The following is a 23,043-nucleotide window of genomic DNA, read 5'->3' on the forward strand; positions in this document are numbered from 1 at the left end:
AGGCTGAGTGGGCACTCCATGGGCAGACATCCAGTCTGAACTGGACTTGAGCTTGAGCATGCCTCACTGCAGAGCCACCACTCTCCCGGGTGTACCAGGGTCCCTAACCTGTGGACCATGGGCCTAGCCATCTCAGAGATGCTCCATAAATATCTATTGAACGAATATTGACTGAATGGATTCCTAAGGGATCAACACCTTAAGCCCAGAAGGCATAAATAACATGTCTTGAATGAGTAGGTGTAACCATTATTTAAATATACGTGGTTGTGCTGTGATAACTAAAATACAAGTTAATTGTAAAGTATTACGTTCATTGTGGCTTTTGTCTTATTCTTTATTTGCCCAGTGAAAAGATGCTAAGTGCATAGTTACGAGGAGTTTTGAGAAACGGTTTCACAGAAAAAGGAGTCCTGGTGCTGAAAATGGTGGGAAGCATCATGCCATCCTGCATGGCACATGCAAAATGCTTTGCCTGGCGTCTGGCACAGGATCACTCAGAGGAGGGAGGAAACCCACGGGGATGGGGATTGGGAGCCTGGGGCATTTGTCCTGCAGGTGTAAGACCTGAGCTGTCACTCTCAGTAGCTCTCTTTCTGTAAGAGCTGACACCAGCATCTAATAGCTTCCCCAAATGGCTATCAAATGCTCACATGAATGAATGAATAATGAAAGCAACAATGAGTGAGTTATGACGAACAGTGCTCAGGGAGCCCATGAGGGGATGTTTTCCCCAAGGAGTGCTTGAAAGTGAGAGTTTCTCAGCCTGAGAGCAGAAACAGAATGCAGGGCTGGTGGCTGGACTTGCGGCTCTGCAAGTGGGGTTATGAGGCTGGGGTTGCTCCCTGGGGGAGTCTGATCTTGACCCGGTGATGACCATGTTGGAAGAGTGGAGGTGACTGGAGCTTGGCTCTGAGGCCATTCTCAGCAGGGCTGTGCTCACCATTTTTGGATGTATTTTTCCAACTCAAGTGTAAGCTGACAGATGGTGGTGGAATAATATTCTCACTTTCTCTACTTCCCACAGGCCTCCCTCCAACACAGTCCTGCAAGCTCTTAGAAATCTCTGACACATCTCAACCATGAGACCACAGCCGGCTTTTGGCAGGTAAGCTCCCCCCATCCCTCCCCATGCATCCCAGGACACAGAGCAATTTCAGCACAGCCCAAAGGCCACTGGGCTGTGCTTGTGGCCAGGAAGTAGGTGGGGATGACTTCAGACTTGGCAGGAGAATGGAGCCCCCCATTCTGAGGAGATTTAAGGAAAAAGCTACCAAATGTCCGGAGTCCTGCATCTGGCATTTCTGCAAATGGCAGCATATGGCGGTGGGAACGTATCCTGGGATGAAAGCCAGGGAACTGGTTCTGACCCCAGGTCTGCCTTTACTGCTCAGAAAAATCTCCAGCAAGAACCTCCCTTTCTGGGTCTCTGTTTCCCTGTCGGAAAATGAGGGAATGAGACTCAGTGAACTGGGCAGCCCATAAGCTGGCCATTCCAGGCTCCCGCCAAGGCCACGGAATGGCAGAGAGAGGCATGGGGATGCCATTGCAGCTGTCCACCACTTCCCTGTCCGATTGCTCTCTGGACCTCACATCCACAGAGAGCCTGGGCTGGGCTGTGTGTGTGCTGTGCGTGTGCATGGATGCATTTGGGGGCAGGACCTGTGTCCCTTCTAGCAAATTCTGCTTGAACTCAGACTCAGACCTGGATGGTCACTACCCCTCTGCCTGCCCTCTCATGGCTGGGCAGAACACCATGGTCACTAGAGGATGCAGTGCCCAGATGGGCAGGGCAGAGCCTCCCCATGTGCTGAGAGCATGGGCAGGCCCACAGCAGAATATGGGTGTGAAGATCAAGCTGGGTGAGGGGCAACACAAGGTGGGAGGCACTCATTAGAAAGGAAGGAGTATAGGGCCAAAGCTCATGGGCAGAGCTGCAGGGCAGGCAGGCTGGGACAGCTGCCTGGAAAATGGGGCCAGTGGGGTACTGAGAGCCAGAGATGACTAAGGCATGTCGCCGAACTCAGAAGGTGTCCCATCCAAAGGAGGAGATACTGTGCAAATAGCTATGGTACGGGAGGCAGGAGGGTTCCATTCTGTCTGGGTTTGGTGGTAGGGGTGGTTTACAGAAGACCATTTGAAGGTGATTTGACTTGACTTGAACTGGGCTTTGAAGGATGAATAGAAGTTCACCAGATTAAAAAAAAAATGGAAGAAGGGCATTCTAGGCTGAGGAGACAGCAAGTGCAAATGAGCAGTGGCTGAGATGTGGACAGGTAGGGGTAGAAGTGAGGCCAGGAGAAGTGGGCAGGCCTTCGGACACCATGCTGAGGGGCTCAGGGTGGGCCCTGTATGATCAAGGAAGGGAGGTAGTCCCAGAGTGGGGCCAGAAGAGGCCTCTGGGCCCCAGGAAGGGGCTGCAAACTAAGAAGAGGTGCTCAGTTGGAACTCAGTATACCTGAACAATGGGGCCCAGGGCAGGACACCCCTTGCAGAAGTGTCTGGGGCCCCTTTGGGGCCCTTCGGGTCTCCCCATGCAGAGCATCGGCAGACACTCTGGGCCCCCTGTCCTGTGGTGGAGTCCTCTCCGGAGAGGGCTGTGAGGCTTGCAGTGCCCCGGCTCTCCCTGTTCTCCCTCGCCCCATCCCTGAAGACCAGGCCACCCCCCATGACAGCATCCCTTTAAGGACCCAATGCTGTCAGTAAGGCCCTTTCCAGCCCTCTCCTGTCCACGAATAACAAGGTGGCCCCTGTCCTAGAGTCGTTTTCTCTGTGGTGGGTAATACAGCACAATTTTGTCCTTTTACAGTTTCCTCTCTTGGCAGAACTCAAAATACTCTCACATCTGTCATCTCACGGGAGTGTAGAAAGAGTAGGCTCCGGGGCCCAGCAGCGCTGGATTCCAAACCTGCCGTGGCACTCCCATGGGGAGCGGGGTTTCCAGTCTGAGCCTCAGGGTTTTCATCTCTAAAACACCTACACCTACCTCCTCAGGTAGTTCCAGAACCTACTGCCCGAGCAGGTGAAAGTCTGGCTCCCTGTCCACTGGACAGGTGGCACTTACCTCCCATGCTTCTCCACCAGCTCGCATCCGTGTGATGGAGCGGGTCTGCTGACAGGCAGGGGAACCGAGAAAGGCCTGTGAGGTTTTGCCTTAAAAGGTGGCGTGAGCACTTAACACCTGTGCCTTTAACAGGCAGGCAGGCCAGTTACCTTGATGTTCCTTTAAAAAGTTCATGCAGCAGAACTTTCCTGACACCCCTTCTGTTCCAGGCACTGGCAGACACCGGGAATCCCGATAGGGATTCTGGAGAAGGGACATGTAAACAAGTAAATTGCAATGCACCGTAAGAAAGGAAAAGCGCTGTGGAGGAGGGGCGTGTGAACCGGCCGGCCGTGGAGGGATCAGGAGGAGTCTGTCAGCTCAGGAGGAAGGGAGGGCGGGGTTCCAGGCAGAGGGGCCCGCGTGTGCCATGCAGAGCCCATAGGAGACGTCTTGGTGTGGTGGGGCATCCGTGTTGGGGTTTATGACGACCGGCCCTCAGAGCTCCCCGTCACGGGGAAACATTCAAGGAAGCCGAGCACCCCGCCCCCTTGTCAGCTCGGGAGGGTCACGTCCAGGGCCAGTCTTCACAGTTGAAGAAGAATAGCATCAACAGGCTCCATGTGAAGACCAGATAGGCAGCCTCTAGTGCCAGGCATCGAGGAGCTTCCAAGGCTCTCCTTGGCTGGCGTGGAGGGCGTACGTGACCCACGGCTCTGGAGTGGTCCTGGGGATGCTGTTGCTGCGTCTGTCCTGGGAGCAGGGATAGAGATGGGTGACACTGGGTCCCTGCCCCCAGTGCAGAGAGGGAGGTGGACAGGCCCTCCTATGCCCACGTGGCAGAGCTACTGATGCTGTCACCGGGGGGCATTCACAGAGCTATGGGACCATAGAGGAGGGGGAGCCAGAGGGCAGGAGCCGGGGGCACCCTCAGGAGGGAATCTTAGCCAGATGGTAGTCATAAAAATCATTCTTACAACTAATGATTACTTAGCACTTACTACCTGCCAGGCACTGTTCTAAGAGCTTTGTATGGATTTACCCTCGACTTGCACAAGTCCGCAGAGTGTTCTCATCTTCTTGTACAGATGAGGATGACTGATGCACAGAGAGGCTGAGTCATTGTCCCAAGCACGCACAGCTGGGAAGTGGCCTAGCCAGGCCAAACCCAGGCGGTCTGGCCTCAGAGTCCACACTTGAACGGCCTAGGGCAGCCGAACACTAAGCCCTCTCCCAGAACTAGAGGCACTGCAGGGTTGGGACTATGCTTTGCTCTAGCACAGAGTAGGTACGCCATAAAAACGTGTTCGCTAGCAAGAATGCACAGATGCATGGATGAAATGGCCCTGGAAGAGGTGGGGCTGAAAATGAGGATGGGGACAGGCAGCGCAGAGGCTGCAGCTAGAGCAAAGGCCTCGGTCCCAGCTGGCTTTGCCTCCAGGCACTGCCAGGTCCGGAGCACTGGACCAGATAAAAGAGAGTTTGACCGGCAGCCTCCCTGGCCAACCCTGCCTGCCCGGAAGACCTGGCACCTTCCCCTGCAGCCCTCCCCACCCGCCCTGTCCCACGTGGGGAAAGGGCAGGTGCTGTGCTATTCATGTCCCTGTGCACTCTCTGTCACCCATTCCCTCCAAGGCTCCCGGGGACTGATCTGGCAACAGGACCCCAAGCCCCCCATCCCCTTCCAGAGGCAGAGAAGGCATGCACCACCCAAGAGGGACCCAGGAAAGACAGTTCAAAACTTGTTCTTGTAAGAAATTGCTTTCTCACGGAGACTTCAAGGAGCAGGTGATTTTCAAAGACCCTTTCTTCAAGCTCTGTGGGCCGCGAATGGAAAACCAGGCTTGGGACCTAGCTCTGTGGCTTCCTGCCTGGGCACCCTCGGGTGATGAATTCGCTTCTCTGTACCCCAGTTTCCAGCTCCATAAAGCGGGAAGAGCAACAACTGCAGAATTAAAGGGGGTAATAAAGTGTGGGCGAAACTCCTGTACAGGACTGGACTCAGGGAACAGTGTTTCTCGGCTTCCTGCTTTGCTCCTGGGGCCTCGGTTTGCTCCATAAAATGAAGGTTGGAAGACATCGATCTTTAACACCTTTAACAGCTTTGACATCCTGGGATTCAAAGTTGCCAACACCAGTCGACTAGATACATAAATATATTTATACACACAGATATACTATATGCCTTCCGGGTATGCGATGTAGTCATTTTTACAAACTTAGAATGTATATTAAGTGAAATTTAGCATAAATATACAACTTACAACGGTCTTATGTTTTCTTCTGGTTGCAAAAGTAGTACATAAGTTATTGAGAACATTTTGGAAGGTACCAGAAGAGAAAAAAAAGTTCACCCACTATTTCACATTGAAGACTGAGATACAGCCTCTTCGGTATTTAGTGAATTCCTCTCCCCCACTTTTTCTATGCACAGATTTCTTAAAAATCTATTTGGGATTCTACTCTGCATTCTATTTTTTAACTCGAGAGGAGCTGCTGGAGGAGGCCCCTGGGACGGGCTGCCGCCGCAGGGCCGAGAGGAGAGGTGCGGGAGGTGGTAGCCGACACAGCTGTCCCATGCTCCCCCCAACCCCCCCACCCCGCCCCGGGCAGCCGGCTGGAGGCATCTGACCCTCGGATGTTCTGTGTCTCTGGCGGGGGCACATTCTACGCTAATTTTAGCTTAGCCTCTCAGGCCTGCTGGCCTTGGGGCCCGCACATAATGGACGCCTTATGTAGACAGCTGCCAACAGTGCAGGAAGAAGCGTCCCACCTTAAAATGTTCCCCATCACAGGCCAGTCCTCTGCTCGGGGAGAACAAGCCGGCTCCCTGTTCCTTCTCCCACCAGGAAGGGGCCGTTGTTGACGTTCATGGCCCAGCAGGCTGGACCTGGCGGGCAGGTGGCCCACCAAACACACGGGTGATTGCTTCTGTGGACGGGGCCGTGTTTTTACAGGACAGGCTTTGATTTGAGCTGGAACAGCTGAGAGACTTCCCGAGAAATGGCTGGGCTGTGTGTTTGCAGCCCGGCAGCAGGGTGTCTGAAATGTCACCGGGTGTGTATATAGAACCTTCTGGAGCCTCGCCTTGATGCTTTACCTTTGTCAAGTATGTACAGATGTACAGTGTCCTTTGACATCCCTTTTTATCCCGATGACGTATGTCTTGGGTGACAGTACTCCCCTATGACAGGCAGGGGACCTGAGGTGGAGAGGGGGAAGTAATTGGCTCAAGGTCACCCAGCAAATCTGTGGCAGAGACTTGAGCATGAGTGTGGGTCTCTCCCGTTCCAAGTCTGGGACTCTTTCCTTTCATCAGCACCACCTAGGTGAGCTGTTCGACCAAGTCCCTATCCATCTGCTCTGTGTTTCCCTATATTTGGCCTTGTTTTTCCCAAATGAGGTCCTTTCATTTTTACCTTAAAAGTCATACCTGTTTATTCGAAAATACATATACCTAGCTGGTCTGTTTCTATGGCACAGATCCGATCATGGAAGAATCTTGGTTCAAAATGCAAGAAGTCTCTGTTTGGCCACAGCATGAAGCCCACATGCCTCAGGCTGACCTCCAACCTCCACCACATGCTCCCTGCTGGAACCCCCCAAGTCTGGGCTCCTGCAGCACTTCGATCTCTCTCTCGTGGCACCTAGGTAGGGTTGGGAAATTTCCCTTATGATCTGCTTCCTGACCAGAATGGAGCTCCACAGGCGGGAGACCTGCAAGCTGCTCATCTGCATGTCCCTGGGGTCCGCACTGGGCCAAAGTGTCAAGCCCAGTAAATGTCTTGGCCCCCAACCCACAGTCTTTCATGAGAAACCGGATCTTTAATCCAGGCTTAGAAATGAGCCGAGGCCTGCCCAGCAGCTGCCAGCCCAATACGGAAGTGGCTGCTTGGCTGGACTCCCAGGAGGGGCCTGCAGGGCCAAGCAAAGAACCCCCGACCCTGTGCAGGCTGGGTAGAAGAAACTGGAAGGGCGTCCCCAGATGTGTGCTGGAGACCATCCCCTGCTCCCATGGCAAACCTTCCCCCCCACCCCTCCACTCTCCCATCCCCTGGCGACAATACAGCCTGTGTCATACGTACCCCAGCCTGGACAGTGGCTCTTTGACCAAGTCTGATGCTCTTCAGGAACAATCCATGGGCATCGCACGCTGCTCTGGGGGAAGAACAGTACTCTAGGGACTATGTTGATTTCGTCAGGGCAGGACCCTTGCTCTCCGGCTCCAGATGGGACTCCTCTCTGGGCCACGGCCCCTCAACCTCCCGGACTTGGGTGCTGTCGATGTTGTTATGGGAGAGGCAGGGCCTTCGGAGTCCCATGGCCTCGGCTCCAGCCAGTCCTGTGCTTAGGAGCTATGGGCTCCATCTTACTGGACGTCAGTGTCTTCTTTGCAAAATGGGAGTAGCGAGAGCAGCCTTTCAGGGCTGCTGTATCTTACAGGGCTGTGCCTTTCAGAAAGTGTAGTGATGCAGCAGATGCAGCGTGAAGCCCTGCGTCCCTTCTTCTGGAGGGCTCTCAAGAGCTCGAGAGCCTCCCTGAAAAGTGCCCAGGCTGCTCAGTGAGGGTGGTGGCCTCAGGGAGAGGTTGCACGTGGCACATCAGGCTAGCTGTGACCAGTTCTTTGATTCTGACGTGGGCTTGGGGGTTTAGCCAAAGATGAGAGGGAGGAAAAGAAAAACTCCTCTTGTTTTCTTACAAAAGTCCATGGAAAAGTGAGTGTTTATAATAGAATCCTTTCACTTTCCTTTTAGCTTTCTAGAAAGATGTCTGTCATTCATTTGTCCGTTCATTTATTCATTCATCCTACAGATATCTCCATGGCCCCAACCACTTGCCAGACGTGGCAGGGGATGCACTGTAAGCAGCATGGGGACCCTGCCTCTAGAGGGCTCAGCGTGTAACAGTCATTGTAATTTGGGGTGAAAAGTGACATAGGAAAGGCACAGTGTTGAGTGAGGGAGTGGTCATTTCCTGCAGGGCTGGTTGGAAATGTTTCCATGAAGATAATGGCACCAAAATGAGCCAGTTAGAAAGCATAGAGGTAGAAGATCCCAGTCCCTAAAGAAATAGAAGCCTAAAATACCCAAGAATAAACTTAAGGAGGTATTGTGAATTGGTCTATAAATTAAATAAAATCCCATCAATTTTTTTTCATAAAATTTTTAGAAAGTACCTCCGGAAAAATAAACATGGGTGACTAGCTTAGAAAAAGTCAGTGTTGGTAAAGGAATAGGGCTTTGGCTCAATGGACAGAACAGAGCCCCCAGAAGTAGCCGTAAGTGAGCGCAGCACTCAGAATTAGAGACAAAAAGCCAGAAGATTCCTAACGTGCTCTCAAAACAACCGGCTAGCTATTTGCAGAAGAAAAACAAAGCAAAACAAGACAAAACTGGATCCATACCTCAGTCCTGGTGCCAAAATAAATTTCTGGGTGATAAAAAAAAAAAGCACGAAGCCATAAAGCTATTAGAAGAAAAACAATGAGGGAATGTTTGTATCGTATTGAGATGGAGAACATGTCCTTAAGTGTAGAACAAATCCAGAAGTCATGAAAGAAAATAAGTAAAGACCCCGTGGACCAAAACCACAATAATCAAGGTCAAAGGGTGATAACAAATGAAGGAAAGTGTCTCAACATTTGTGTGACGGGTAGAAGGTTACTAGCACCAGTATAGAAAGAGCTCATAAATGAAGTGAAGACAGATTGTCAGTAGAAAAACAGGCAGGCAGCTTGTGAACAGGCAATTTGCACGAGACAAAATACAGGGTGTCGTAAGCATAGGAGAAGTGTGGTCCCCAGGAGTCAAAGGATACACATTAAAGAATCAAGATGTATTTCTGGGGCCTCTTTCAAAAAGTGAGAATACTTGCAGAGATGAGGAATGGGCCCCAGGGATACTTGAGCACTCTTTATGGGTTGTGAATTGATACACATTTTCTGAGATGGGTGGTGGATTTAGTAATATGTACCCACATTTTCAAATGTATATACCTTCCACTCGACAGTCCACTTCGGAACAGTAGTCCTAAGGAAACAATAAAAAAATACCTGGAACGGTGTATGGAAGAAGACAGCCAGAGCACGCTGGTTAAGAGTGAGGCATCAGAGGTCAGAGAGACCTGGCTTTAAGCTGTGTGACCCTGGAAAAGTTACTTAACCTCTCTGAGCATCAGAGTCCTCATCTGTAAAGTGGGCATAATAATAACATCACCATCATAGGCTTGTTGTGCACTTCATCTAAGATAATACTTAGAAAACTCTTCACAGAAGCCTGTGTCCCTAGTAAGTACTGAATAAATGTTCGCTATTTTATTATTGCCAATGAGGATGTTCATCATAGTATTGTTTATAATAGGGAATAATAGGAAACACCAAATTGGCCATCAGTAGGGAACTACTGGTTAATAATGGAAGAAATGCTCAAAGAGAGGCAGCCATTTGGAGACCTGTATTTATGGACATAGAAGGGTACCTTTGACATATTCATGTATGACTTTCATCTTAAAAAAAGGTATCAAAAGCATATAGAAGGTATGTTCCCAGAGGCATCAAAGTATACATCTGTGTATCTAGAAAAGTACAGTCGATTCTTGTCATTCAGAGTCCTTAATGTTCTATGAAGTTCCCACAAACACTGAATGAGTGAATGCTGAGCCGTTGCTCCTACGGGGAATTCAGCATTCAGTTCCTGCGAGCCTCTGGTCACAACATTCTTGTCAACTGATCAATGCAAAATGTTATTTTACATGTGTTTCTGTTAAAAACATCTTATGTAATAGATAATGTTGATTCCTTAACATTGAGCTCATGGCCAATAAAAATGTCACTAATACCTGAAGGCAGCTTGTCTAACACATGTACTTTCTCTGTAAGGCACGTCACAGCGAAATCACCAATGAAAGGCATAAAAAACGCAAAAAAAAGTTGGCACTAAAGAGAGAGTTAAAGGGACACTTGTTTACATATGGGAGCTGAAACAAGAAGGCAGCATCATGTTTCTTGACCTCAGCTGGAAAGATGCACATAGGGCAGCTCACATTTTTCACCGCTCTGCTCATGACTGCAAATGACCATAAAAATACCATGAGTATTGATTTGGGGGGTTACAAATAAATTTTAGTGAGTAGGTGAATTTGCAAATACAGACTCTGAATAATGAGGTTCAACTGTATCTAGAAGTGTGGTTGTTATCTGAGCGTCAGCATTTTTCCCCTTCTTCCTTGTAGTGGACATGTAGGAGTATCAGTCAAAGCAGTGAGTTTTCTTTATTTTTTTTTTTTTATTTTGGGAAGAAAAACTTGTCATCAGTGGTATTTCATTGTCAAGATAAAAGCCAGACTTGTTAGGATAATGAAAACAGCTATGGCTTTTATCTATTGCTTATGATGTGCCACACACACTTCTAAGCCCTTTACCATATAGTAACTCATGTACTTCTCACCCAAAGGGATAGGTACTATTAATGTCTTCACCTTACAGGTGTGAAAATGGAGGCAAAGAGAGGTCAGGTAACGTGCCCAAGATCCCAGTTTGTAGGAGGCAGAGTCTAGATTGGAACCCAGGCAGTCTGGCTCCAGAAGCCGTATTTTCAACCAAAATTCTGGCTGGCCCTGGGTTGCAGAGATGCCCAGGAGCATCTGACCAGGACTTCCAGTCTAGATTGTGGGCAGTGAGAGGGGCACACCAGGCTTTGGGGGTTCATGCAGCAGGAGGCCTTCCCAGCCCAGCCTGAGGGCTTAGAGAAGGTGACACTAGCCAGCACTCCACAGTCTGGCTCCCCTTTCTTTCTCAGCTCCTTACAGGCATGCCCTCTCTCCCACTAGAGCATTCCACCATGAGTCACACCCAACTGTCCCCGTCCTTGAGCCTGCCATGCCATCTTACACTTGTGGGCCTTCTGCCTATCTCCCAAGGCTCAGCTCAAAAGCCATCTTCTTTCTCAAGCCATCAGCAAGAAGCGAGGGCTCCTTCTCCTGGTTGGCCATCTATTTTTGAACTCTGTGGCCATTATCTCTACTCCCCCAACCACCCACCAGCCTCTAATGAACTTGTCTCGGAGATCCTTGGATCCCCAGCACCCAGTATGTTCCTCGCACATTTGATCTATCAGTACAAGTGTGTTGGGTAGACAGGTAAACTAACGGATGGCAATACCTAAGATTCTGAGACCCCCAAGGATCTAAGCAAGCTGGATTGTGACATGGTTGTCATTGAAGGCCGCCAAGGCTCTGGAGAGTTCTGGAGGGCCGAGCTGTCTGGCCAGGAGCCTCTGTGACCACAGAATCAGGAGGCAGAGCTGCCAGGGCTGTAAGGCCAACATTAGCCACGGTGTTGTTTCTGTGGCTTCTGAAAAACCCCCACCCCAGTGGGAAAGACTAAGAAAGGTCCCATTCAGCTTCTCTTGGCATTTCCAAGGGAAAGGATGGGGTTTGGATTGGCTGGGCCAGGGACATCTTTTCTAAAATAGCTTCATGCATATTCAACTGCTCCCTGAAATAGTCGAGTGGCTATTTTAAGCAGCTTCTACTCAGATGCCCACACATAATGGCATCTACCTTGAGCATGTAAACCAGCAAGAAGCAAAGAAAAGGGTAAGGGAGGACAATGTAAGGAGGCTTTTGATGGATTTCTACCCCTCCCCCCCACCCCTTAATGTGTTTTCTTCTCAGGGACTCTCTTGCATGAAATTGAAAGTCATGGTTACTATGACAACTCCCTAGAGGAGTTTTCCCATCCAGTGACCTCACCCACCCAGATCCCAGAAAGCACAACTGCGCAGGGGGCAGTGGTAACTTGGGGTGCGGTAGGAGAGGTGCAAAACGGAAGTCAGTTCATGGACTCCGGAGAGAGCTCCTCGCTGCCCATTTCCTCCTGCTTTACGCACAATTCTAACAGGTTCCAGCAGGCTGGAAGTGGAGGCCGGGGAGGACAGGGAGAGGTGGGACCCGACCACAGGGGGTTGAGGTTACAAAATATAATCCAGCCGTAGGGGTGAAGAGAGAACAACTCCACAAAGGCAATATTTATTAACAAATATGTGCCAGGACATCAGTGTACCCTGTGCTATTTGCTGGGGAAATAACGATAAATAAGACATGGGTATGAAATGAACATGTAAATAAACAATTGTAAGTGTATTTATCTAAGCTTTAACTTTGTTTCCCACCCCACCCCCCAAAGATTCAAAAGAGAAGCTGGAAATATAATGTAGTAAGTGCCACAGTTGAGGTGAGGACACAGGATTCACGAAGGAAGGAAGCAGGTCTGAGCCACATCTCTGGGGCTGTGGAGGCTCTGTTCCATCAGAAGAGCTCTCTGGGGCCACATCCCATGTGGTCAGAGACCCCCACACCCCTAGTCCCCTCCCCTCTGCAGGTCTCCCTGTGTCATGACATTGAATGACGTTTGGAAGAAAAGGAGATTGTAAAAGCTTCCCAGGGAGAGGTGCAACTCTGAGAATGAGTGAGACGTTCACTCTGGCATCGCAGATGAGGCATCAGGACAAGGAAATGACCAGGGAGGCTGGAAGCCTGGGTGCCAGCAGGAGGGCTGCGACAGGGAGGGTCTGACTCTGGGGCAGCCGGCTCAGCTGTGTGTCGGGGAAGAAACGGCTTGCTTTTACGGGTCTGGATTTATAGTCACACCGTTGCCCCATAGTCCCCCAGGAAAGCTTCTGTTTTGTTTTGTTCAGGGCACCCTGAGAAAGACAGGAAAGTGTGTGATACCTTTTTGGAAGCTGGTCACTCAGAGGGTTTGGGTGAGAGCCACAGGTGAAGTTCAAGGACGTGAGCTTCGGCTCTGCGAGGGACACCTGGCGAGCGTTACTTCTGAGCTGGCCCCTGTGAAGGCTTCGGGAACCAATCAGTAAGCAGCCTGGTGCCCAGAGGTGGCTGCGTCCATCCATCCTGTCCATCCCCTGTCGCTCCTCCGTCCGCATGCAGCTCCTTTATTCTCCATTTGTTCCTTCGTTTGTTCACTCATTCATTCCTTCAGTTGAAACTACAGACTGGGATGTCGTTGGCATGGATAACAGTTTCTTTGCTGAATTTTCAGGGATCTGTGATACCCCTGAAATTCTAAGAGAATGAACACAGAGTCTGTGTTCACCTTCTGAAGAGAGAGTGCATAGCTTTCAGCAGATTCTCAAAGGAGTAGGGGACCCAAAAAAGGTTAAGAACCACTGAGAGAGATAGGAATTGCTTTATTTTAAAACAAACGGTTTCACCTTTTGGTAGACAAGCAGGGTAAAGGAGTGCTGAGGGAAATCCCTAGTTCTGTGCCAAGCTGCCTCGGGTGACAAAGTGTCCCTGGGGACTCTACCAGGGTCCCCAGCATTGCTGCACACCTAGCGTGAGGACACAATGCAACTGAGCTGGGCGCAGAGGCCTGAGCATCGAGGCAAGGCAGGATCCTCCCCCTACTACTCCTCTCTGTTTCTCTCTCTTCCCAACCACAGTCTCTCTGCAAGGCCCCTTTCCAGCCTGCGCTTGGCAGAAAGTGAGGAGGCCCTTCTGGTTTGGATAGATTTAGAAAGCTGGAAGAAATCTGAGAAAGGAGAAAGCATATGAGCTGGAGTTGCAGAGGTCTGGGTATTGAATAAGACTTTGAAGGGAAGGAGAAGCTAAGGCTTATTGATCAGTTATAAAAGTCAGGTTGTGTCAGACCTTGTCTGGAAAGCCTCCAGTGGCTCTCTGTCTCTGAGTAAAAGCCAGAGGTCTTATAAATGTCTTCTCAGCCCCAGTGATGTGACCACCAATGACTTCTTACATATTCCATATCCTCTGGCCTCCATACTGTCCCTCAAACTCTGGCCTCAGGGCCTTTGCACATGCTGTTTCATCTGCTAGGAAAAATATACTCAGGTCTTTACTTAAATGTCGCCTTCTTCTCCGGGAAGCCCTCTCTAGCCCTAATTAAAATGGCAAAACCTCCTATTGCCACTACCCCATCTCCTGCTTTGCTCTTCTTGTCATCTAACCTGACATTGTCTATTGCTATTCCCAGTGCCTGAGACCATGCTTGGCCCATAGTTGATGCTAAATTAATATTTGTGGAATGAATGAATCGACTCTTTTCATGCTCTGAGCTAGCTGTTTTAACATACTATAATCTGCTGATCCTGTAATAAGTATTCTGCAGGGCAAGTTTTATTTTCCCTTTCTCGGATGAAAACCAGGGACTCAGCAGCTAGAACAACTTCCTGGGTTCTGGGGTCTCAGACACTCCTGCTGTCTTTTTGTTTCCGCACCCCTGTCCTGCAGGGCTTTGATACTGCCTTCAGCAAGGCTCCTTGAGTCAGGCAACAGGCTGGGTTTGCACATGATCCGGCCATGTCTGGGCCAGATGGTGTTTGATATATGCTGGAGGTGCGAGCCACATTACACTCATCAGAAGCGAAGTAGAGGTGAAAAGAAGACCACTCTGGGGGGCTTTTGATGGATTCCTACTCCCCATTGCCACCCCATAATGTATTTTAAATAGCAGCTCACTTTTCTGGAAGAGATTACTGCAACGAGGACTTTGCTCTTTGAAAATAAAGCCCGGAACCCAAAAGTAAGCCCAGAATGCATCAGAGAGCCGCAGTGGACATAAGCCAGTTCGTTTGCTGGTAGTAGAGTCCATCGGGTGGTCCCCTGCCCGAGTCCTTCACTGTTACACACAATTCTAACACATGCCCAGCCTGTGGGAATAGGGGGTGGGGGAAGGTGGTGAGACAGGACGCGGGCTACAGGGCTGGGGAGAGAAACCACGTTACACCCCCCCCACACACACAGGTGCTCTGGCTACTGAGAATCATGAAGATGGATACACACAGAATACATCTTTAGGGAACTTACAGTCCAACAAGAGAAACAGATGGAAAACAATTAAATTTAAGTGTACTCATTTATCCAAATCCTCACCCTATTCCAACAAGGATTCCAGAGAGATTTGGGGAATATAGTACTATTCTGTAGTTGAGGTGGGGACGAGGGCTCCAAGGGAGAATGGTCTCTTCTTCCTGGGGAGTCAGGGGTCTCCGAGGTGGTGGTGCTGGAGCTGAGAGTGGGGGAGGCAGCTGGCCCACTTGGTGACCCAGCAGGAGGCCCTGTGGCTAGAGTCGGGGGCACACAACCACCCATCCGTAATAGGTGCTGTGAGCGGGTCCTGCTCCTTGAGGGACTTCTAGTCCAGTGAAGCAAAGACTTGTACCCACAGGCCCTCCTTCCTCGCTCTCAGAGGCCTGCTCTCAGCAGATGGAAAGCCCCAGGCTAACAGGCCTGTGACATTTCCTGTGGTGGCTGAGGCAGACGCTGCTATAGGCTTGGTCCTCCTGGACCCCAAGTTCAGGCTGCACTGATGACGGTCCCTAGTCGTTCTGGGCACAGGAGTAATATCTGGCCGGACCTGGCATTCAGACAGCACGGTACAGTTTGCAGAGCTCCATTGCACCCCTCACCCCCCTTGCCCCCCCAAGAAGGCTGGCGAGGCCCAATTTTCCAATGTGTGCATGTGACCAGAGAAGCGCGGAGACGCCAAGTCTCACTCCCAGGAAGTGGCCGAGACAGTTCTGGAGCCCAAGTGGAGGGGACAGAGGCCCGGCCCACATAAGCATGCAGCTGGTAGGGCAAACACGGGCAGAGGACCACCCTCCAGCAAGAGAAAGGTGCTGTAGCTGGTGGGCAAAGGCTGGGGCTCTGCCATCAGATTGATCCAGGTTCAAATCCTGCCTCTGCCAGCCACAAGCTAGGTGCCCTCGCCTCCCTGAGCTTTGGGCGTCTCGCCAGTTAAATGAGAACAGTCATGTCTCCTTTGCAGGTTTGTCATAGGAATGAAATGAGGTGATGTGTGCACATCTACGCAGTGAAGTAAGCATCGGCTAGTGCCATGGACGGCTCAGTTTGTGGCAGGCTTTTCGTGAATTATTTCATCCCATTCTCCATGCAACCTACAGAGTAGGTCCTATCACCTCATTTTACAGACTTATAAAGAAACTGAGTTCACCAAAGCTCCCCTGCCGGCAGGTGGGGCAAACTGAATACTGGCTTTAAAGCCCCAGTCATTAAACACGCCGCCGCCCTTATGCACCTCGTCTCACTGCTTGCATGAACCTTTGGCCCACATGGGCTTGGCCACTCTCCAAGCTTGTGGAGGTGACCCCCTGACCTAGCAGGAGGGAAGCACCAGGGGACTGTGCGGTCAGGAGTCCCTGGAGACACTGGACAGGCCGAGCGAGTGAGCTTGACCCTGGAGGAAACGGTCAGCAGCTGGGGCCTTGGGAAGGAAGGGCTAGAAGGTCATGGGCATTAGGCAGAGCCTCATGGCCAAGGTGGTTGGTGGCTTTGGACAAGCAAAGTGGTGACCTGGAATCCAGCGGGCTGGGCTTCCCTTTCCCACTTCCTTCCTGTGCCGACTGTCTCGCTGAGCCACCTCCAGGAAGTGGGGGTGGTGAGGTGGGGAGTGAGGAGCCCTGGGTCCTCCCTCGCCCTCACCCTTGCCTCGCCGCGTGACCCTCTGTCAACCACTTCCCCTTGCTGGGGCTCAGTTTCCACATCTGTCACACCAGAGGCCTGACTAGATCTCTGAGGTCAGGCAGGAGGTCTTTTCAGAGGGAAGCATCTCCTGGAAGATAGTCGAGGACAAAGGACCACTCAGCTGGTCATCAGTTTGGGATTTACCGGTCACTGGGCCCCGTAGAAACACCCCTGCATTCCCACAACTTGCTGGGCTTCTCCACGAGCTCTGAGTGTCACCCTCAGGGGATGGGACTGGGAGGGCAGCACGGGACAGGGCCTCCAGGCGCTGGAATGGTGTTGGTCACAGAGGGCCTGCCTCCAGGCCCTATGGCTCTTCTAGCTTGGCCCTGTCCTCTGCCAGCCTCCTGTGATTGCTGTTTCTGACTTTTTACTGAGTCCTGGGCCCCAGCAAGGGTCTGAGCAGATGCTCCACGATTCTCAGTGCAAATACAGTCTTGTGGAAAGCCCACAGCCAACGTGGGCCTCTCTCAGCTCCCTGCTGGGTCCACTTGGAGCCCTGGGCCACGCATTAGCCCTTTCATTCACCAGACCCAGGAGGAGCTGCTTTGGCCATCCAAAGTTCCAGAACTGTTTACAGGACGTCTCCCTCGGGACGGCATGTTCTGACGTCAACACGAACTCCTTTCTGCAAGTGGCAGTTCCTAACATATCACAGCCCCAGCTCTACGATGTAAGGACATCTGTGGCTAGGAGGAGATCTAGGGAGCCAAGAAGAGCCCAGGGGTTGCCTAGGTAAATGAGCGAGACGGATGGCATCCGTCTGTGCTTCCTGCCACTCTGGGGATGGTGGGAGTCCAAAGGAAGGGGCAGGATAGGGCACATGGACTCCAAATATGAGGTTCTTTACCCATGAGCTGGAGTCCCGTTGGATCAGCATGGCTTTCCAGCTGGTCCTGATGTGGCCTTGCCCCCCCTACCCCCCGTTGCCAGCCTCAAAGCGGAGGTTCCCTCCTGTCCCAGCTTCAGCCTCACCGCCTGGCTTGTGCAGTTCCGATCCTACTGGATCATTTCATGTCTCTGTGTCTTTAATGGGACCACCCCTTCCTCTCCTCTCCCCTCCCATCTCCAACTTAGTCCTTCTCACGAGCTCTCCGAGGAGTCCCCATTTGATGTCACTTCTTCCAAGACGCCTCCCCTGATCTCTCCCATCTCCCTGGGCATCCTGTCTCTTACACATTTCTCTTATTCCATGTCACCCCACTTTCCAGCTCTTTGGGTACATGTCTGCATGGCTCCTTGAGCACCAGCACTGTGTCTTGGTGGCATCTGTCTCAGCCTGGGCACAAGGCTCAGAGGTGGTGGATTCGTTTCTGAGGAAAAGAATACCCCCAGATCCTGTTACCAAGGTTCAGAGGCCGCAGGAGAGCTGAGAGAGGCCTGGGCAAGCTTGGCTGAGGCCCTGGTTCTTCCACAAACAATCCGTGCCGTCTTAGGTGGCACCTGTCCCTAGCTGGGCTTCGGTTTCGGGCTTTGGTTTCCCTTCCGAACAATGGGCTCATGTCTTGGGTCTTTCAAAAGCTGACATTTTGTGGTGTTTCTGGGAAATCCATATGTAAGGCTGCTTTTGTAGACCTCCCCAGGTCACCAACCCCAGGGCTTTCATCAGGATCCTTCCTTTCATTCACTGACCCATTTCATCAACCCTCCCAGTGTCGGCCCAGGACCAGGCTGATTCGGGTCCTGGAGGCCCAGGGAGTGATCAGACTCAGGCCCTTCCCTAGAGAGGTCCTAACCCAGTTAGGAAGACAGACACACTGACAGCATCATGCTGAGCATATAGCGCGACGAGAGCCTGGAGGAGGTGCTCAGAAGGGACATCCTGGTGGGAGTGGGCCTGAGGGACGCAGGGCAGCATAATTCACAGTGAGCACAATGCATATAACCCACTGGACGTGGCCAATGTCATGAACAGAAGATGTGGCCTCAGCTGCCCCACTGTGCTAGGGTATGTAAGTGTGTGTGCCTGGGCGTGTCCGTGTGGGAGAGGGAGAGAGCCTACAGAAGGGCTGAGAGGTGAGAGGGCCTCGCCTGACAGACTTATATCCCAAGGCCCTTGGGAAAGAGCTCTCCAATTAAAGTCCTAGCTGGTGGGGGCTGGGCTTCCTTGATTATATAATAGCTAGGAAATGTCATCTGGGAGAGCCTTGGAGGAAGGACAGATGCGTCTGAACTGTGCTCCATTCCCAGAGGTGAGCTGGGAGCAGATTTGTAAATGAACCAATTTGCAAATAGTCAGAAAGAACATCCAAGCCCCAGCAGCCGGTCCACATCGGGAGGAGGCGGCCCCCAGTCCCAAAGCCGTGGCAATGGGATCCACATGCCGGGGACCCAAGGTCTCCCGGCTCCTCCGTCACTCGGGTCCCCCCAGCTGTTAGGGTGGTCTCTGGGGAGGGGTGGACCAGGACAGGCCAGCTCAGCACGGCGCTGGCGCAGAGGACGTGTGCGGGGCGAGCTGTGTCCGGAAAGAGGACAGCAAGAGGTGCTTTGTCTCCCGTGGCCCCTACACCAAGGCCAGGGTCAGACGGGAGCACCCTTGTATTGCTGGCTGGGGAGACGGCATATCACCTTTTAGTTCAACTGTGAGTTGCCCTGTTCCCAAGAAACAGCCCTTGAAGCCCATTGACAAAACACACGTCCGTTCTCAGCTTCTGGGGGAGGAGAAGGGCTTCTGAGTGACGGACTTTGAGCCTCATTTTCCTCATCGGGGAAACGGGGATAATAGTAGCACCACTCCTCGGATTTTATTGTGAGGATGACATACACCTGAAATGTGTAGCCTGGAGCTGGGCGCATAGTAAATGCTTACTAATCGGTACTTGTGATTACATCCATAAAAGGTAAACTTCCATGAGGATTTGTCCTTTTTGACGTATATTCCACGTGCTGTTTAAAAAGGTTTGGGGTGCCCTGCCGGGGAAAAGTAGCCAACATGAGAACACGTGGCACAAAGCCATTTCTGGACAGAAGGCGAGTTGTGGCTTGAGCGCCGGCAGAGGGGACACCCCTTTCCCCAGGTTGGGACAGAGACAGCCCGCAGTTAGCCCAAGGAGAAGCAGGTGGAATAGGGTCTTGGCTCCTCCAACGAGCCAGGCCAAGCCGGGCTCTGTGACTAGGCTGAGAACCTGGAAATTGCCTGCCTGGGTGTCGCTGAGTGCCACCAGGCCTTTCCACTGTTCTGGAACTTTGAGTGACACCCAGCTGGGGTCGGAATTTGGAGGAAGGGAATTTGAGTAGGAGGCCAAGGCCAGAGTGACCCCTTTGTCACTGTGGACATGTTCCATGCTGAGGGGAGCTGGGGGTCTTGGCACCTTGGCCTGAGAGGAGTGGCCCAGCCTCAGGCTTGCCCCCAAAGCTGGCCCGCAGAGAAATGATGGTGTCCTGGCTGGGGCTGTCGACCTCTGTATGTGACAGCCAGTGTCTCTTAGAAGGAGGCTCCATGGTCCTGGCCCATCTTCCTTCACAGCACGGTCCAGATGTGGTTGCCACGGGTAGGAGGCGTAGGGCCCAGCCCATGGAGAGAGTGGCTGGCACGGGCCAGACTCTCAGTGAAGTGACCTGGGCCTGAAGCTCTGATGGGGACAGCAAGACTGGCCTCAGGTCAGACCCCCAGAGAGATGCCCTGCCCCCCGTGGGCACTACAGTAAGACCAGGGTGGGTGAGCCTAGGCAAGCCCAGGGCACCCATAGTGCATGTGGTTTATGGTGAGAAAGTTGATTCTAGCCCTAGCTGGGTTTCCCACATCCTCCCAGGCCTGGGCAGGATGAGCTCAGTGATGAGCAGGGCTGAACTCAGGTGCTGGGCGCTGAGCCTGGAGCTGAGTGGAGCTGGGGGTAAGGAGTGGCTCACCTGGTCTGCCCAATATCAGTGGAACCCCAGCTACACATCACTGCCTGTGGGCTACTCAGCTCCCTTCCGTTCCAGGGATACAGACTGTCCTCCCAGCCCCTCCCCAAATGTGTGCAGCCGGTCTCTGGACCACTAGGGCGGTGGGGTGTGGGGTTGGGGGAAGACAGGCCACTTCCACTGCAGGTACAAGCCCCTGGGCACCCAGCTGGGGAAACAGGTTCTGACCTTCTGTGTTCAGCAGCCGCCATGGTGCTGTGGAATGAGTGTGGCACTGGGGTCCTGACAAATGAGTCCAAATCAGGCTCTGCCTCACTCTGCTCTGTGACCCTGGGCAGAGACCTTGGCCTCCGGAAGCTCTGGTCCCTGAGCCACAAAATGGGGTGGGTCCCAGAAGGCTCTCATCATGGTAACACTAGGACCCCCCAGAATGGGATGCATGTCACGGGAGTGGGGGAGTGGCTTTGGGGAGGTGACAGAATGGAAATGGAAGAAAGAAAAATATTCTCACAGCCTCAGGGCGCCTCCATGATGAGGGTCTTTAACATTCCAAATGCCCAGTCATGATGTGAGCTCCTCTAACCAGGATCCTCGCGGTCCATCCCCGGCAGAGCATCTTCTCCCTGGGCCCTGGGTCCCACGCTGCAAACACCTAACCCCGTGCCTGGAAATACCACTCCCCCCGGTTGTTGTCGTTTCTCTGTCTTGATTGCCAGACCCTGATCCCATGAATCCATCTCTCCCTGGAAATCTGGCCAGGGCAGTAGGGAGCGGGGAGCCGGGAGCAGACGCTAGGATGAGCTGGCTCAGAAACATGATGCTCCCACCTCTACTTCCCTCATCTTTGAGATTAAGGATGGGCTCTTGGCTGGAGGGTGGTCACAATCTGAGCAAGCACAAAGCCTGGGCAGCCAGAGCCTTGGCAGCCCTTGGAACCTGGCCTCAAGGGGGTGGGGCAGTAGTCACAGCCACCGTAACCAAGAGACATGCCATGCTCAGGCCCCTGGGACTAGGGTTTCTCTCCAAAGGGTGCTTAGATGGGTGGGGGATGGGTGGGAGACAGTGGTCTGGCTCGACGGAACAGGGCTTGCTGTGTGGTTGTGGCTCCAGGGAAGAGGTGAGTGGGTGGAGAGGAGCAGAAGCAGGGGGCCACCCTGGGAAGAGGAAATGGACAAGGCCACATCTCTAGGCCCACAGGAATTCCAAGCCCCTGGCCTAGAGCAGCTCAGCTAATTACAGTTTCCCCTAGTTGGTGGGAATGAGGTTCCTAAGAGAGTGCCAGGCTTGGTCAGGACTGGCAAAGGAGGGCAAGGTTGAGCTGGGGAGCGAGGGCTCTGGTGGCCAGCTGCCTAATGCATCGTCATAAGCAGGGCCCCGGGAAGGGCCGCCGGCCCGGCCTCTCCGGAGCAGAGCATCCAGGTCCCAGTGGCCCCGGAGTGCAGCAGACGCAGATGCCTGCCAGGAACAGGCTGTGGGGATCGCAGGGAGTAAACAACAGAGGAGAATCGCCTTGCAAACCACACTCAATGGAAATCTCCCCCACAGCCACATCGCAAAATGCAACCAAAATATTTATTCTGAGTAGCAGTTTTCAGAATTGCTCTTTGGAAGGCAACACAGTCTGTCCGACTTCCCAGGCAGTCCAGTGCAGATGGGGCACACCCTGCCCGCACCCCACTAAAGCCAAGAACCCATTAGATGGGGACTCAGGTCAAGTTCAGCCTTTGCGGAGTCCTGGCCCATCCTTTCAACATGGTCCAGGGGAGAGTAGAATTGTCGTAGGCCCATCTGGGAACCACAGGCTCCTTGTCTCAGTGACCTGTCACCACTCGGCTAGAACTGCCCTCCCTGTGGACACACCTGAGTGCCCAACACGTGGGGAAGCAAACCCATCAGCCAACCTTGTGTCGCTGCAGAATCGGCAGCCAGCAGCCAATGTCGCATGTCACCCAGATACTGAACCCTAGCTGGGAGGTTCTCACACATTCCTGTCCTTCTGAACCCATGGCCAACACAAATTCTTAGAAATAAGACCTAGAGTTTATCTTTCTAGAAAGGACTTCTAGCTTTGACAGGCTCAGCGGATGTTTGTCAAGGCTTTCCTAGCCAGGAACAGCAGTCCAGGTTCTTTAGCTTGTTTTGTCTCATGATTCCTCATGGCAGCCTTTGAGGTAGACGTCACCTCCCCATTTTATAGAGGAGGAAAGGTGAGCCCAGAGAAGCTAAGAAACCAGCTCAGTGCCACACAGTGAGTGTGTGGCAGAGCCTAGACTAGAGCTCAGGTCTTTAACACGCTATTCTAGTGTTCCTTGTCTTCCATCACTCCATTGTTTTTCCCCATCATTGGCTATTCTTGTCATGAGGATTAGATACGATGGCATTGTGAGGCATGTTCAAGTAATGCAGGGATCCCCATGCATGCTTATTTTGGTTACTACTATTCTTCCAAGAGATTGTTTATTTAGTACTATGGGATGACTTCGGACCTGGATGTAGTAGGCAACATTCTTTCAAATGCAAGGGACAGAAACTGAATTCTATCTGGCTCAAGAAAAGAGACAGTGAGGGAGGGGAGGATAGAGATTGAGCTTTGTCTTAGGGCCTCATTTTACTGGGATGGATGAGTGGGCGGACTT

At 52.1% G+C, this 23,043-nt stretch overlaps 1 protein-coding gene across 12 annotated transcripts in view; it reads left to right on the forward strand.

Annotated features, from left to right (window-relative positions):
• The window catches only part of HIVEP3 (HIVEP zinc finger 3), a 448,346-nt gene that overhangs the window by 291,615 nt on the left and 133,688 nt on the right, over positions 1-23,043 (forward strand). For all 12 annotated transcript variants that reach the window (XM_078073303.1, XM_078073297.1, XM_078073305.1 and 9 more), the window contains one exon: positions 1,028-1,108. The gene's annotated coding sequence lies outside the window, so the exon portion shown is untranslated. The remainder of the gene's footprint in view (positions 1-1,027; positions 1,109-23,043) is intronic.

The sequence above is a fragment of the Halichoerus grypus genome, chromosome 5 (assembly GCF_964656455.1).
Source record: "Halichoerus grypus chromosome 5, mHalGry1.hap1.1, whole genome shotgun sequence".
Taxonomy (NCBI): Eukaryota; Metazoa; Chordata; class Mammalia; order Carnivora; family Phocidae; genus Halichoerus; species Halichoerus grypus.